Source organism: Myotis brandtii, unplaced genomic scaffold (genome assembly GCF_000412655.1).
Source record: "Myotis brandtii unplaced genomic scaffold, ASM41265v1 scaffold422, whole genome shotgun sequence".
Classification (NCBI taxonomy): domain Eukaryota; kingdom Metazoa; phylum Chordata; class Mammalia; order Chiroptera; family Vespertilionidae; genus Myotis; species Myotis brandtii.
In genome coordinates, this window is record NW_005366171.1 from 1,133,205 (window position 1) to 1,144,996 (window position 11,792).

At 43.1% G+C, this 11,792-nt stretch overlaps 1 protein-coding gene across 1 annotated transcript in view; it reads right to left on the reverse strand.

The window, feature by feature from the left end:
• Positions 1-11,283, reverse strand: part of LMO1 (LIM domain only 1 (rhombotin 1)) — a 48,012-nt gene extending 36,729 nt beyond the window's left edge. The window contains exon 1 of the mRNA XM_005873942.2: positions 11,267-11,283. The gene's annotated coding sequence lies outside the window, so the exon portion shown is untranslated. The remainder of the gene's footprint in view (positions 1-11,266) is intronic.
• Positions 11,284-11,792: the final 509 nt, after the last annotated feature.

The window sequence follows — 11,792 nt, forward strand, 5'->3', positions numbered from 1 at the left end:
CGCTCGCCGCAGCGGAGTGAAGCCTGCGTTTCCCAGGGCCCCTCAGATTCCCCTGTTAATTAAATCAATTCATTATGCTCAGATCTGATTAGCGGCCCTTCCCCCGCTTTGAATCAATTATTCAATACACAAACATAATTGCTTGGGCCAGAGGTGCCCGCCATTAGCTTATTTAACTCCAAGGACACTAATTACCCGCAGGGCACGGGAACTTTTCTCATTAATTCTGACAAAACACAAAAGCACAGCCAGAGTGTGTGCGTGTGAGCGACTGTGTGTGTGTGTGTGTGTGTGTGTGTGTCCGCATGCCAGAGAGCGAGGGCTCTGTGTGTGTGTGTGTGTGTGTGTGTGTGTGTGAGAGAGAGAGAGAGAGCTGAGGATGCGCCTGGGGTGGCAGAATGTGTGCGATGGCGGGTGGGAGTTTGGGGATGCAGTTCTGAGTCGGTGACCCCGCCGTGGTGAGCGTGGGGCTCCGTGGGTGTGATGGTGAGGGAGCGACTGTATGCGTGCATCGGGGTGGACGAGGCTCCGGGTCTGGGGACTGCGGGCCAGGGTTTGGGACCCAGCACAGGAATGTGTGAGATGGTGTGAGTGCTTGCTTCTGTGTGTGACTTTGGGAATGTGACTCCGGGGCGACTGTCCCAGGCGCCCCTGCCCCCTTTCTTTTTTCATAATTGATCCACCATTGCCCACTGCGTGCCCAGACCCACGGAGGAAAGTGCAGACCACAGAAGAGAAACCGGGGAAGATCAGGAGACAGTGGGTGGGTGGGTAACTCAGTGCCTCCCCCGCCCCCCGCCCCCACATCACCCATTTGTATGCTGGTTGAGCTTTGCTACGTACGCGTCCCCCAGTTATAAACCCAAGGTTTCCATCGCTCCCTTCTTTGGCTCTCTCATTGCACATCCAATATTTCCCCACTCTCCACTTTGATCCCAAAGCCCTCCCGCGCCCCTGCACCCCTCCCCCCACATCTCCACAAGTGCCTGACACCCAGGCACACCCCAGCCGCACTCCATTCGCCCTACCCTAGTTCTTAGCCCCCTGTCTGCAAGGCTGAACCAAGGGTGTGCCTATGGTTGACCAACTTCTCCACACTTTCCCTCCCAGGAAATCTCTATTGAGAGAGAGGAGTGAGAGAGCCCTCAGAGGCAGGGACACAGAGGGTAATTGATTCCCCCAAATTAGGTTTCTGCTTTCTAAAGACCCGCATTGTTCCTGTTCTCAATGTGCACAGAGGTATTGAAGATTTCCTTTTTGTTTCCTCGGGCAATGAATGAGCTTAATCCATTTGGCTTTATAAATCAGGAAACTAATATTCGCTCCTTCCATAGCAGCTTTTTTAAAAATTTAATTGCTGGGGGAGGCACAGTTTGTCACCTTTATGCTGTCCCCAAGCCCCCACTTACAAAAACACATTCTGATTGAGGGGTGGAGAGAAGGCTGGGAGTGCGGAGGGAGGGCTCATCCTGACTCCTCCTGCCCTCCTCCATCCTTGCACATGGACCCACACAGTATCTGGAAAAGTGTGTGAAATGACTGAATGGGTTACATTCAATGCAGTGATGAAAAGGGGAGTGTTCAGAGGTGTTCTTCAGAATCACCTCCCAAACCTGCTGCTCGCAGTCTCCCACTAGCACTGAACGTATCCATGCCCAGGTTTGGCAAATCCTCCTCCTCACCATACTGCACAAGTCTCCAGACTCATCTTCCTGATGCCAAGATCTGACCCTGCTACTCTCCTGCTCAGAAACCTTCCATGGCTCCCCATTGTCCACTGACAAAGCCCTAACTATTTATTCTATCATTCCAGGCCCTTCACCAGATCTGGTGAAGCCTTTGTGAGCACCACCACCCTTCACTTTAATTCAACTGGTATCTATTGAGCAATAAAAATCTAACATTCTGCCCTGGCCAGTGTTTCCCAGTGGTTAGAGCATTGGCCTGTGAACCAAAGGGTTACGGGTTCAATTTCAGTCAAGGGTACATACCTGGGTTGCAGGTTCCCTGCCCTGTTTGGGGTGCGTGGTGGAGGCAACTGATTGATGTGGCTCTCTCACATCTATGTTTCTCTCTCCTCTCCCCCTCCCCACACCCCTCCCACTCTCCCTAAAATGAATGGGGAAAATATCCTCCAGTCAGGTTTAATAAAATACAAAAAGCTTACATTCCTGCCCCTCTGGTCTGTTTTGCTGTAATTCAATACACCTTGTAGGTTCCTGCTCCAATGACTCTCCTTTTAGAATCCTTTTCTTAGAAAGCCCTTGCCCACCTCTCAGAGTCCTAAGGAAACGGCTCCCCTATGTTCTTAGAGGATGTCTCTTTGTGAAGGCTTGGTTGCTGAGTGGATGAGTGGACTGTAGATTATTCCATCGAATCCTGGGGCATAAGATCAGCCCCCAAGGGCCTGATTTTAGCTCTCTCCTCTGGAGTGGGGGGACAGGTGTGCTACCAGGAACCTACACGGGGTCCCTGGAGAAAATGGGAGCTGCAGAGGCAGGGGAGGGATTTAGATACAAGAATGCAGGCTCAGAAGGAGAGACCCTTGGGCACTATCTTTTTCTCCAGGATTTTGGATGGCATGGAACCAGGACCCAGGCACATGCTTCCTCTGGAAGCCCACTAGTTGGACCTCCACACTGTTTAGTTCTTTGTGTAGCTACATATGGCCACTGCCTAGATTGGTGCCAGCTGTTCCCTGCACTAGGGCATCTGGCCAACAGGGCAAGAGGGGACTGAAATTCTGCCCTCTCTTTGCTCTCTAAGACATATGCTTGGCATGGGCTGCATCCACCCAGAGAGGGCACAAAGGCACCACATGGACTAGTATGGCCCTGCCATTGGGTATCTGTGCTTAGCCAGAGTTCACTTAGAGAAGCCGGCCTGACAGGTGAGCGCCCAGCCTCCCCTCCCCCACCCTCACTTGCACCAAGGGCCTGTGTGAACTCCTAGAAGACCAGCCTCCTGGTTTTCATAGAAAAGGAGAAAATCCAGAGAGCTTAGCCATTATGGAGTGGCTGGGATACTGAAACAGATGCCCAGCTCCATCTCTGAATTTTTCTTTTTTTAAAAAATATGTTTTTATTAATTTCAGAGAGGAAGGGAGAGGGAGAGAGAGATGGAAACATCAATGATGAGAAAGAATCATTGATTGGCTGTTTCCTGCATGCCCCTCACTGGGGATCGAGCCTACAGCCCGTTGCATATGCCCTTGACCGGAATTGAACCCAGGATCCTTCAGTCCGCAGGCCAACGCTCTATCCACTGAGCCAAACCAGCTAGGACACCATCTCTGAATTTCTATGGGGCCCCAAGCCCTGGCGAAAGACACTGAACTCCATCCACAGCTGAGATTCAGAGAGGGACAGACCTACTACAAGGACTAAGGCTCCCAACGGGGGCCAGGCTGGAGGAGAGAGAGTGAGGTTCCTGAGAGGAGATCCTCCTGGGGGAACTAGACTTGAGCCACAAGCCTTGGAAAGGCAAAGCTGGGCCTGACCGACTCCCGATCAGCACTTTGGGAAGAAGAGGGCAGTGGTGCAATGGAGGAGCTGGATCACTCAGGGCCCCACCGCTTTGCTATGGGATCCACATCTGAAAGAGGTGATCACTAGAAGCAAAAGTTATTTCCCTGTTGGGCTGTGAAGGACAAAAGTAGTCAGGGTCAACAGTTTTGTGGCACTGACAGTAGTGCATGCATGGAATACACAACAAGATGGCAAGAGCACTGGGCAGCAGCTCTAATTATATGGGAGTGGTCAGATAAGGTGAGACCCAAAACTAGTCCTATTAATTATCTTCTAGCCTATCAACCCACCTCCCAACTCTGGGGCTGTTAGAGAGAAAATGACTTTGTCCAGAACTCAGAACCTAGTAGGTGTCCAGAGGGCACTTGGGTTACATGTGTAAGCATCCTTAGAGGATCCCACAACATTTCTGAGAGGAGGATCCTGAAGAGGAGAATCAGAGCATCAGAATTTGGGGCTAATTATTGTAAACGTGTGAGCTTTGGTGCTCGGCATGTATGGCCTTTAAGTTCCAACCCGTCTTAGCTAGATGACAGACATGCAGGGAAAGGCTGTGTGAGCAAGAATGGGCCCGAACAGAACAATAGGGGAGCAGCCCCACCACCAGCTTTGCATGGTGGCAGTGGAGCTCCGCAGGAGACTCAAAGGACAGCTCTCCCTCAATGCCAGGAAGACCAAAGGCTTTGCTCTCACTGCCCCTCCCCTCCAGGAGGGCCTCCTGAAGCCACGCTTGCTCTCCTATGCTCCTGAATTCCCATCTCATTTCTCTTCTCTTCTCCCCAATCATCTGGTCCCGCTGTTCCATTCCAGTCTCAGCAGATGCCATCACTTCCTACCTTACTGAGATGAGAGAATCCATCAGACAGGAAGGCCCTCCTCCTCCTGCCTCCTATCTTCATCTTCAGCTTCTGCCACAGGCACCTGGTCACATGCACCTTCCCTCCTGAAGCATTAGAGAAGGTGGCCTTCCTCTTACCCGCGCCCTATCTTGCAGCATGTGCTCTGGCCCACCTGCTACCACCTGCAAGGTGTTCCATTGGCTCTCCCTTCCCCTTCAGTCTTCTCATTCTGCTGGGCCTTTCACCACAGCAGCAAACAAACTCTGGTGTCTCACCCAAAACAAGCAAGCAAAGGAATTCCCTGGACTGCACATCTTGAGATAATTTGCCATCTATTCTCCTTTGTCGTCATGCTTTCTCACCTCCTCCTGTCTCCTCACCACATCCTAACTGGCTTCAGCCTCCAAGCTTGCCAAGGTCACCAGTGACTTTTCTATCACTAAAGGACTGGTTTTGGGTCTCACCTTATCTGACCACTCAGCTTTTAATACATTTAATGCCTTCGGTCTTAAACATGTTTCTTCTCTGGTCTACACATTCTCTGGGTTTTCCTCTTAACCTCAGGGGTGTTCCTTTTAGTCTTGGTTTATTGCCAGCTTCTCTCTTTCATCCAAACTTCAGCTGTTGGCATTTCCCAGCCTGGGTCCTCGGCCATCCTGGAACCCCTTCCCCCTGCATGCCATCCACAGCTGTCAGGGTGTGTGACCTTCACTCAGGATCACTCCTTTGAGTTCTACTCAAGAATGCCCACTTGACATCTCAAAGACATCTTACATTTTAAAATCCAAATGGAATCCTTGATTTTCTTCCCAAATCTTTCCTTGTCTTGTTTCAGTAAAACAGTCACCAGAAATCTGGATGTAAAGCAGAATTTCAACCAAACCAGCAAAAGTAAAAAAATAAATAAATAAAAGGAGGTGGGGGCAGAGCCGCAAATATATAAAATAAGATAGAATAAGAAAAACTAAGTATATCCATATATTACACTAAACGTGAAGAGACTGAATCTTACTATCAAAAAACAGATTGTCTGAGTAAGTTAAAAAAACAAAATTACAGCCAAATGCTGTTTACAAGAAATACTCCTAAAACAAGGTGACAAGAACTAAAAATAAAACAATGGGCAATGGTATACCAAGCAAATGCAAGCTCAGAGGGAGTAGGAAGAGCAATATTGATGTCAAAAAAAAAAAAGCAAAATTCAAGCATAAACTGCCTGGAAATTAAGAAACATTCTCTTAAATTACTACTGGATCAAAAATCAGATCAAAACTGGAATTGTAAATCAACTAGTAAAGAAAAAGAGAACACAGCATACCATACAGAACTTATGAAACATGCTGTACTCAGAGGAAAAAATATAGCCTTAAATGCTTTTCTTTTTCTTTTTCTTTGTATTTATTATAGGTATAACAGAGGTCTTCATAAATAGTTGCATCTTAAATACTTTTAATATTTAAAAACAAATTAACTAGGTATTTGATCTAAGAAACTAGAAAGAGAACAAACTAAGCCAAAAGAAAGTAGGAGGAAATTAATAAAGCTAAAATCAGAAATTAATTAAATAGAAAATAAAAATATAATAGAGAAAATATTTTTTTAAAAATTAAAACCTAAGCCTGGTTCTTTGAAAACAAAACAAAACAAAACAACCAAAAGAATAGATAAACCCTTCCAGGTAAACCTGGGTAAGGAAAAGAAAAAGCAAAAAATACAATATTATATGGGTTTAAGAAAAGAGATATATCACAGGTACAGAAAAGGTTAAAGACATAACAATTATGTGTCTAAGCCTATGAAAATAAAATGTGAAAACCTAGAGGAAATGGATGAGTTCCAAGCAAAGTCGAAAATGATAAAAAAACAACAACCGAGTATAGAAGTTGAAATCCTGAGTAGGCCAATAAACAAAGGAGATTTTAAAATAAATGAAAATTTTGCCATTAAAATATTACAAGATACCATATGACACAGCAATTCCATTTCTGGGCATATACCCAAAAGAGTTGAAAGCAAGGTCTTGAAGAGATATTTACATATCCCTGTTAAGAGAATCATCATTAACAACAGCCAAAGGTGGAAGCAACTCATGTCCATCAATGAATGAGAGGATAAACAAAATGTGGTATATACATACAATGGAATATTTTTTAACATAAAAAGGAAGGAAATTCTGACACATGCCACAACATAGATGAACCTTAAGGACATTATACTAAGTGAAATAAGCCCGTCACAAAAGGACAAATACAGTATGACTTCACTTATGTGAGGTACCTAGAATTGCCAAATTTATAGAGACAGAAAGTATACTTGTGTTTTCCAGGGGCTAGGAGATAGAGAAATGGGGGTTTCTGTTTCTGAATAGAGCTTCTATTTTACAAGATGAAAAGACAGAACAAAACAATGTGAATGTACTTAACACTACTGAATTGTGTCTTTAAAAATAGTTAAGGTGGTAAATTTTGTTATGTGTATTTTACCATAATTAAGAATAAAGTAAAAATATCATAAGCACAGATTACATTAAAATAAGTTTTATATAACTTTTAAAAGAGATGAATTTTAATGTTATTTAAATTATTCCAGACAAGAAAAAAGTTTAAAGTTTATGGTTAGTTTTATGAGCAAGCATTTTCTTAATTCCCAAATCTTATGAAGAATGAATTTAAAAAGAAAAACAAAATCACAGACCAGTTTGAATGAGTGCAAAATCTGAAATAAGATGCTAGCTAACTGGGTATGGGAAAAGTATCAAAAGAATATACCATACGGGGTTTATTTTAACACCATAAACATAATTCCAAATCATGAAATTTATTACTATAAATAACAAATAAGGACAACAAAATATGATTATAGTAATAGATGCCAAAAATCATTTGATAAAATTCAGCAAGTATTGCTAATAAATATGAAACAAAATAGAAATCTACTTCAAGTTGATAATGACTATTTACAAAAACCCAATAGCAAATATATAATGCCATTAAAAGCTATTTCCAGCAACTGGGAACTAGATAGGATGCTCATTATCATCACTATTACTCAACATTTTTGGAGATTTCAACTAATTCAATAAGATGAGAAAATAATCAGAACAAATAACTAGCTTTTAAAAAGGACAAAAATGTGTTTGTTTACAAATGACATGCTTATATATCAAGAAAATTCAAGAAAATTTAGTTTAAAAGCAATTAGAATAAATTAGATAATTGGGAAGGGAGCTAAATACAAGGTAAATAGACAGAAATCTATAGTTTTTTTCTAAATAACATAATATATTAGAAATGGAAATGAAGAATCAGAACACTTACAATGGTGACAAAACAATAAAATACTCAGGAATAATTTTAAAATAACAACTATCACAAAGGTAAAGCTCTTCTTTGAAGAAAGTTATGAAATCATATTGAAGGACATAAAACAAGATTTGAACATATGGAAAGATAGCCATGTTTCAAAGAAAAGACTTATTCTCATAAAAAGTAAATCCTTTCAAAATTAATGTAGAGATTTAATGCAATTTCTATTAGAATCTCAAATAAAAATGTTAAAACTGTAAAAATATTTAGTTTGAAGTACATTTGAAAAATAAATGTCTGTACTGAGATAAGAAAACATGAAAAGAAAGACTAGTTGAAGAGAACTTGCATTATTCTATATAATGAAGAGGTAATATGCTAATTAGACCAAACAGCAGAAAAACCGTCTGGATGACCTTTGGGACGAAGCCGGGGCAGCTGGGGCTGCAAGGGCCGAGCCCCTTGCACAAATTTCATGCATCGGGCCTCTAGTTAGATAATAAAACATACTACAAAGCCACCATCATCTGAACAGTATGGAGATTAGAGGACCAAAGAGCCAATAAACAAATCCAAATATAGAAAGAAATTTGATATATAATAAAACTTGCATTTCAATTCTTCAGAGAAAAAGATTAATAACTGGTACTACCATCTGAATAGATTTCTCTAATGAATATATATGAAAAGATGCTCTACATCTTTGGAAATGCACCACAATAATATATCACTTCACAACCACTAGGAAGCTAGAATAAAAAAGTCAGATAATAACAAATGTTGGTGAAGATGTGAAGTCAGAAATCAGACACTGTCTGTGGGATTGTGAAATGGCCCAGCCACTTTGGAAAACAGCCTGGTAGTTCCTCAGAAGTTAAACATAGAATCACCCTATGACCCATCAATTCTATTCCTGGGTATACAGCCAAGAGAAATTAAAACATGTCCACACAAAAACCTCCACATTAATGTTTATAGCGCCATCGTTCATTATAGCCAAAAGGTGGGAGGAAACCAAATATCTGTCAACTGACGAATGAATATTATTGCCCATAAAAAGGAATGAAGTACTTATACTGCCAAAAAATAGATGAGCCTTGAAAGCGCCATGCTAAGTGAAAGAAGGCACTCACAAAAGTCCACGTCTTGTGATTCCATTTGTATGAAATGTCAATAGGTAAGTCTGTAGAGACAGAAAGCAGATGAGTGGTTGCCAGAGGCGAGAGGTCATAGGGGGATGACAGCTGAAGTGCATGGGGCTTCTTTTCAAGGTGATGAAATGTTCTAAAATTGACTGTGGGGATTCACCTATCTGTCTAAATGGGTGAATTGTATGGTACATGAATTATATCTCCATAAAGTTGTTTTAAAAATGGTGCCATCATAAATGGTCATCCATCTGGAAGAAACAAATTGGACCCCTACCCCCCTAAGTATAAAGATTATGTTCCAAATGGGCTAGAGATTTTCATATAAAAAATGAAAATGTTAGAAGAAATTTTAAAAGAAAAATGGAATAGATTTGGATAATAACATGAATAAATTTGGTGGGAGATACCTGTAAGGTAACAAAGGAAAAGATAGATATATACTAGGTTCAATTTTGAAAGTTGCAATGGTAAAAGCTACCAAAAACAAAGAATAAAGACAACTTGCCAGAAAAACATGCAAAATATACAACAGAAAAGGGAAACTATGTTGTATATGCAAAGAATTTCTATAAATTGTAACAAAAAATGCCCAGGAGAAAAATGGAAAAGAGGTATGAACAGACCATTCCAAATTGAGGAAATCTAAATGGCTAATAAAATGCTTGCCCTCATCATTAGTTGGGAAAATGCAAATTAAAGCAAAATAAGTTTTCATTACTTTAATTTATCAGATTGGCAGAACATTTTTAGTGAAATGTTCAAGTCTGCTGAAAATTGGAGAAAATGGGTACTTTTGTTTCTTGATGAGCAAGTTATCTGGCACTATCTATTAAAATTAAAAATACATATGCCTTTGACCAGGAAATCCTCCTTCTAAGAATGTGTTCTATGGAGGGAAGTCACCTTTATATAAGTGGAACACTATAATTTCATTTGTGGTGGCAGAAAATTGGACTCCTTGAACATCAACGTCACTCAATGATCAAATAAGTCGTCACATGACCAAGCTGTGGAATATCATGTCGTGGTTAAAACATGAGTTAGAGCTTCAGCTACTGACTTGTAAAGGACGTCTGTGATGTACTATCAAGTGAGAAAAGTAGGTTGCAGAGCAGCAAGTAATATCATCCCATTTAAAAGACAACCTCTCTCTGTTTAGATGCACATGAAAGAAAGATGTGCAAGGCCACCCCTGTGTGTCAGCCTGGTGAGACCTTTGTAGGTGAGAATGGAAGGTGGCGGCTAAGGGGAAAATATTACCTTTCTTCATTAGACACTTAGAATCTTTTCATTACTTATAATGAATAAGTAATTTGTCATTTAAAAATTTTAGAAATAAATTAGAGTCATTTTTTATATTCCCTGTCATCACATACTCACTGTGACTGCACTAGTCTGAGTGACCACTATCTTTTTCACACTTTTGCAAGAGCTTCATACTGACCTCCCTGCATCCACCTTAGCCCCACTAAGCCAGCCTCCATATGCAGCCAGAAGGTATTTTTTAAATTCAAATCAAATTTTGTCAACCAACTCTCAAGCCTGAAATGGCTTCCCTTTGCTCTCAGAAAGGCCCCATCCTCTGCCCGACCCCTGACTCTGCACACACAGGCTTCCCTGAAGCATCTCCCATCATTACACCCACCGCCTGCTCCCATCCTGCAGTGCGTTACCTGTGCCATTGTCTGAACCACTGCCTGCGTCTGGGCCTGCAGATGTGATATTTCTTCTGCATGGAATGTCCTCCCTCCTCTTCATTTGGACCACCTCTAGCTCACCCTGTGGGCCTGGGATTTAATGTCACTTCCTTTGTCAGGGTGGCCTCTCCTCTCAAGACTAGGTTAGACCTCCCTGTTGTAGTCCAGCACAGCCCTCCCTACTCTTCCTCCATAATGCTTATCACAGCAATCTAGTTAATTACAGAGTTATTTGTATAATTATTTGTGTGACAGGGATAAAAGAAAAACTATTAACCTATAAGGATTTGCATCTTCTCTTCCAGCTCCCTGCTTTGGGAGAGAAATGGGTCAGACAGGCGTCTAACCCAACTCTGAGATTCTGAACTTGCCCTTGTCCTCCTCATGCCCACCACCCAGTTAGGAGAATTTGCCTGGCTTGGATATTTCCCTCCTCTCTCTTACTGATCTAGCCAACCAGCTTGTTTTGAGCTTTGGTTATGACCGAGCCCTCTGAAGAGCTGGTGAGCTTGCAGGCGTCTCCAGACAGTTAGAATGAGCTACAACTGGAAGATGGGACTTTCCCCATCTCCAAATGGCTTTCTTCTGCACCTCCCACCCTCCAGAGACCCTCTCCACGTGGGCTCCCGGAGGCTACAAACACCCCAACAACAAACCCCAGCCTGACCTGCCGCTTCAGAATCTCCATCTGAACCCCCACTCTGCATGCTTAGGGTCATCTGTTCCCTCTCCCACCCTCCTAGTCACCTGTCCACCGAGGACTGGAGACCTGGACCGATCCTGGGCTGGTCTTGGAGGCTAGGTGTTCCCAAGTGCTTCTGAGGCGGGTGCTGGTTCAAGAGCTTCGTTGATTCCAACCGACTGGCCTGTGGGGCTGAGCGCTGTGACTCACTCCCAGAGAACAGACTTTCCCGACAAGCTCCTCAGAGTGAACACACCCACATGCAGGTGGTCCCCTTGCAGCTACGACCGACCGCATGTCCCAACAGCACAGGCATCTCAAAAGCAGTCCTGGATGCTGCAGGCAGGGGCCCGGTCTGTGGCACTGCTGGGGGAGCACTCCTACTCTGCTTCTTTCTAGTCTCTAGTAGGTCTCCCTGTCCCGCCCCTCCCCCCCAAGATCTTAGAGGCCAAAGGGGTGCCTCCTCGCTCCGTGTCCAACCTGTCTGAGAGGCCTCACCAACTCCAACATAATACAAGTTTGGAGAAAAAACCGTCCCCCTGGAAGCGCACAGTCCTCCATGGCTGCTGCTCCCAGAGCCTGCCTGGGCTT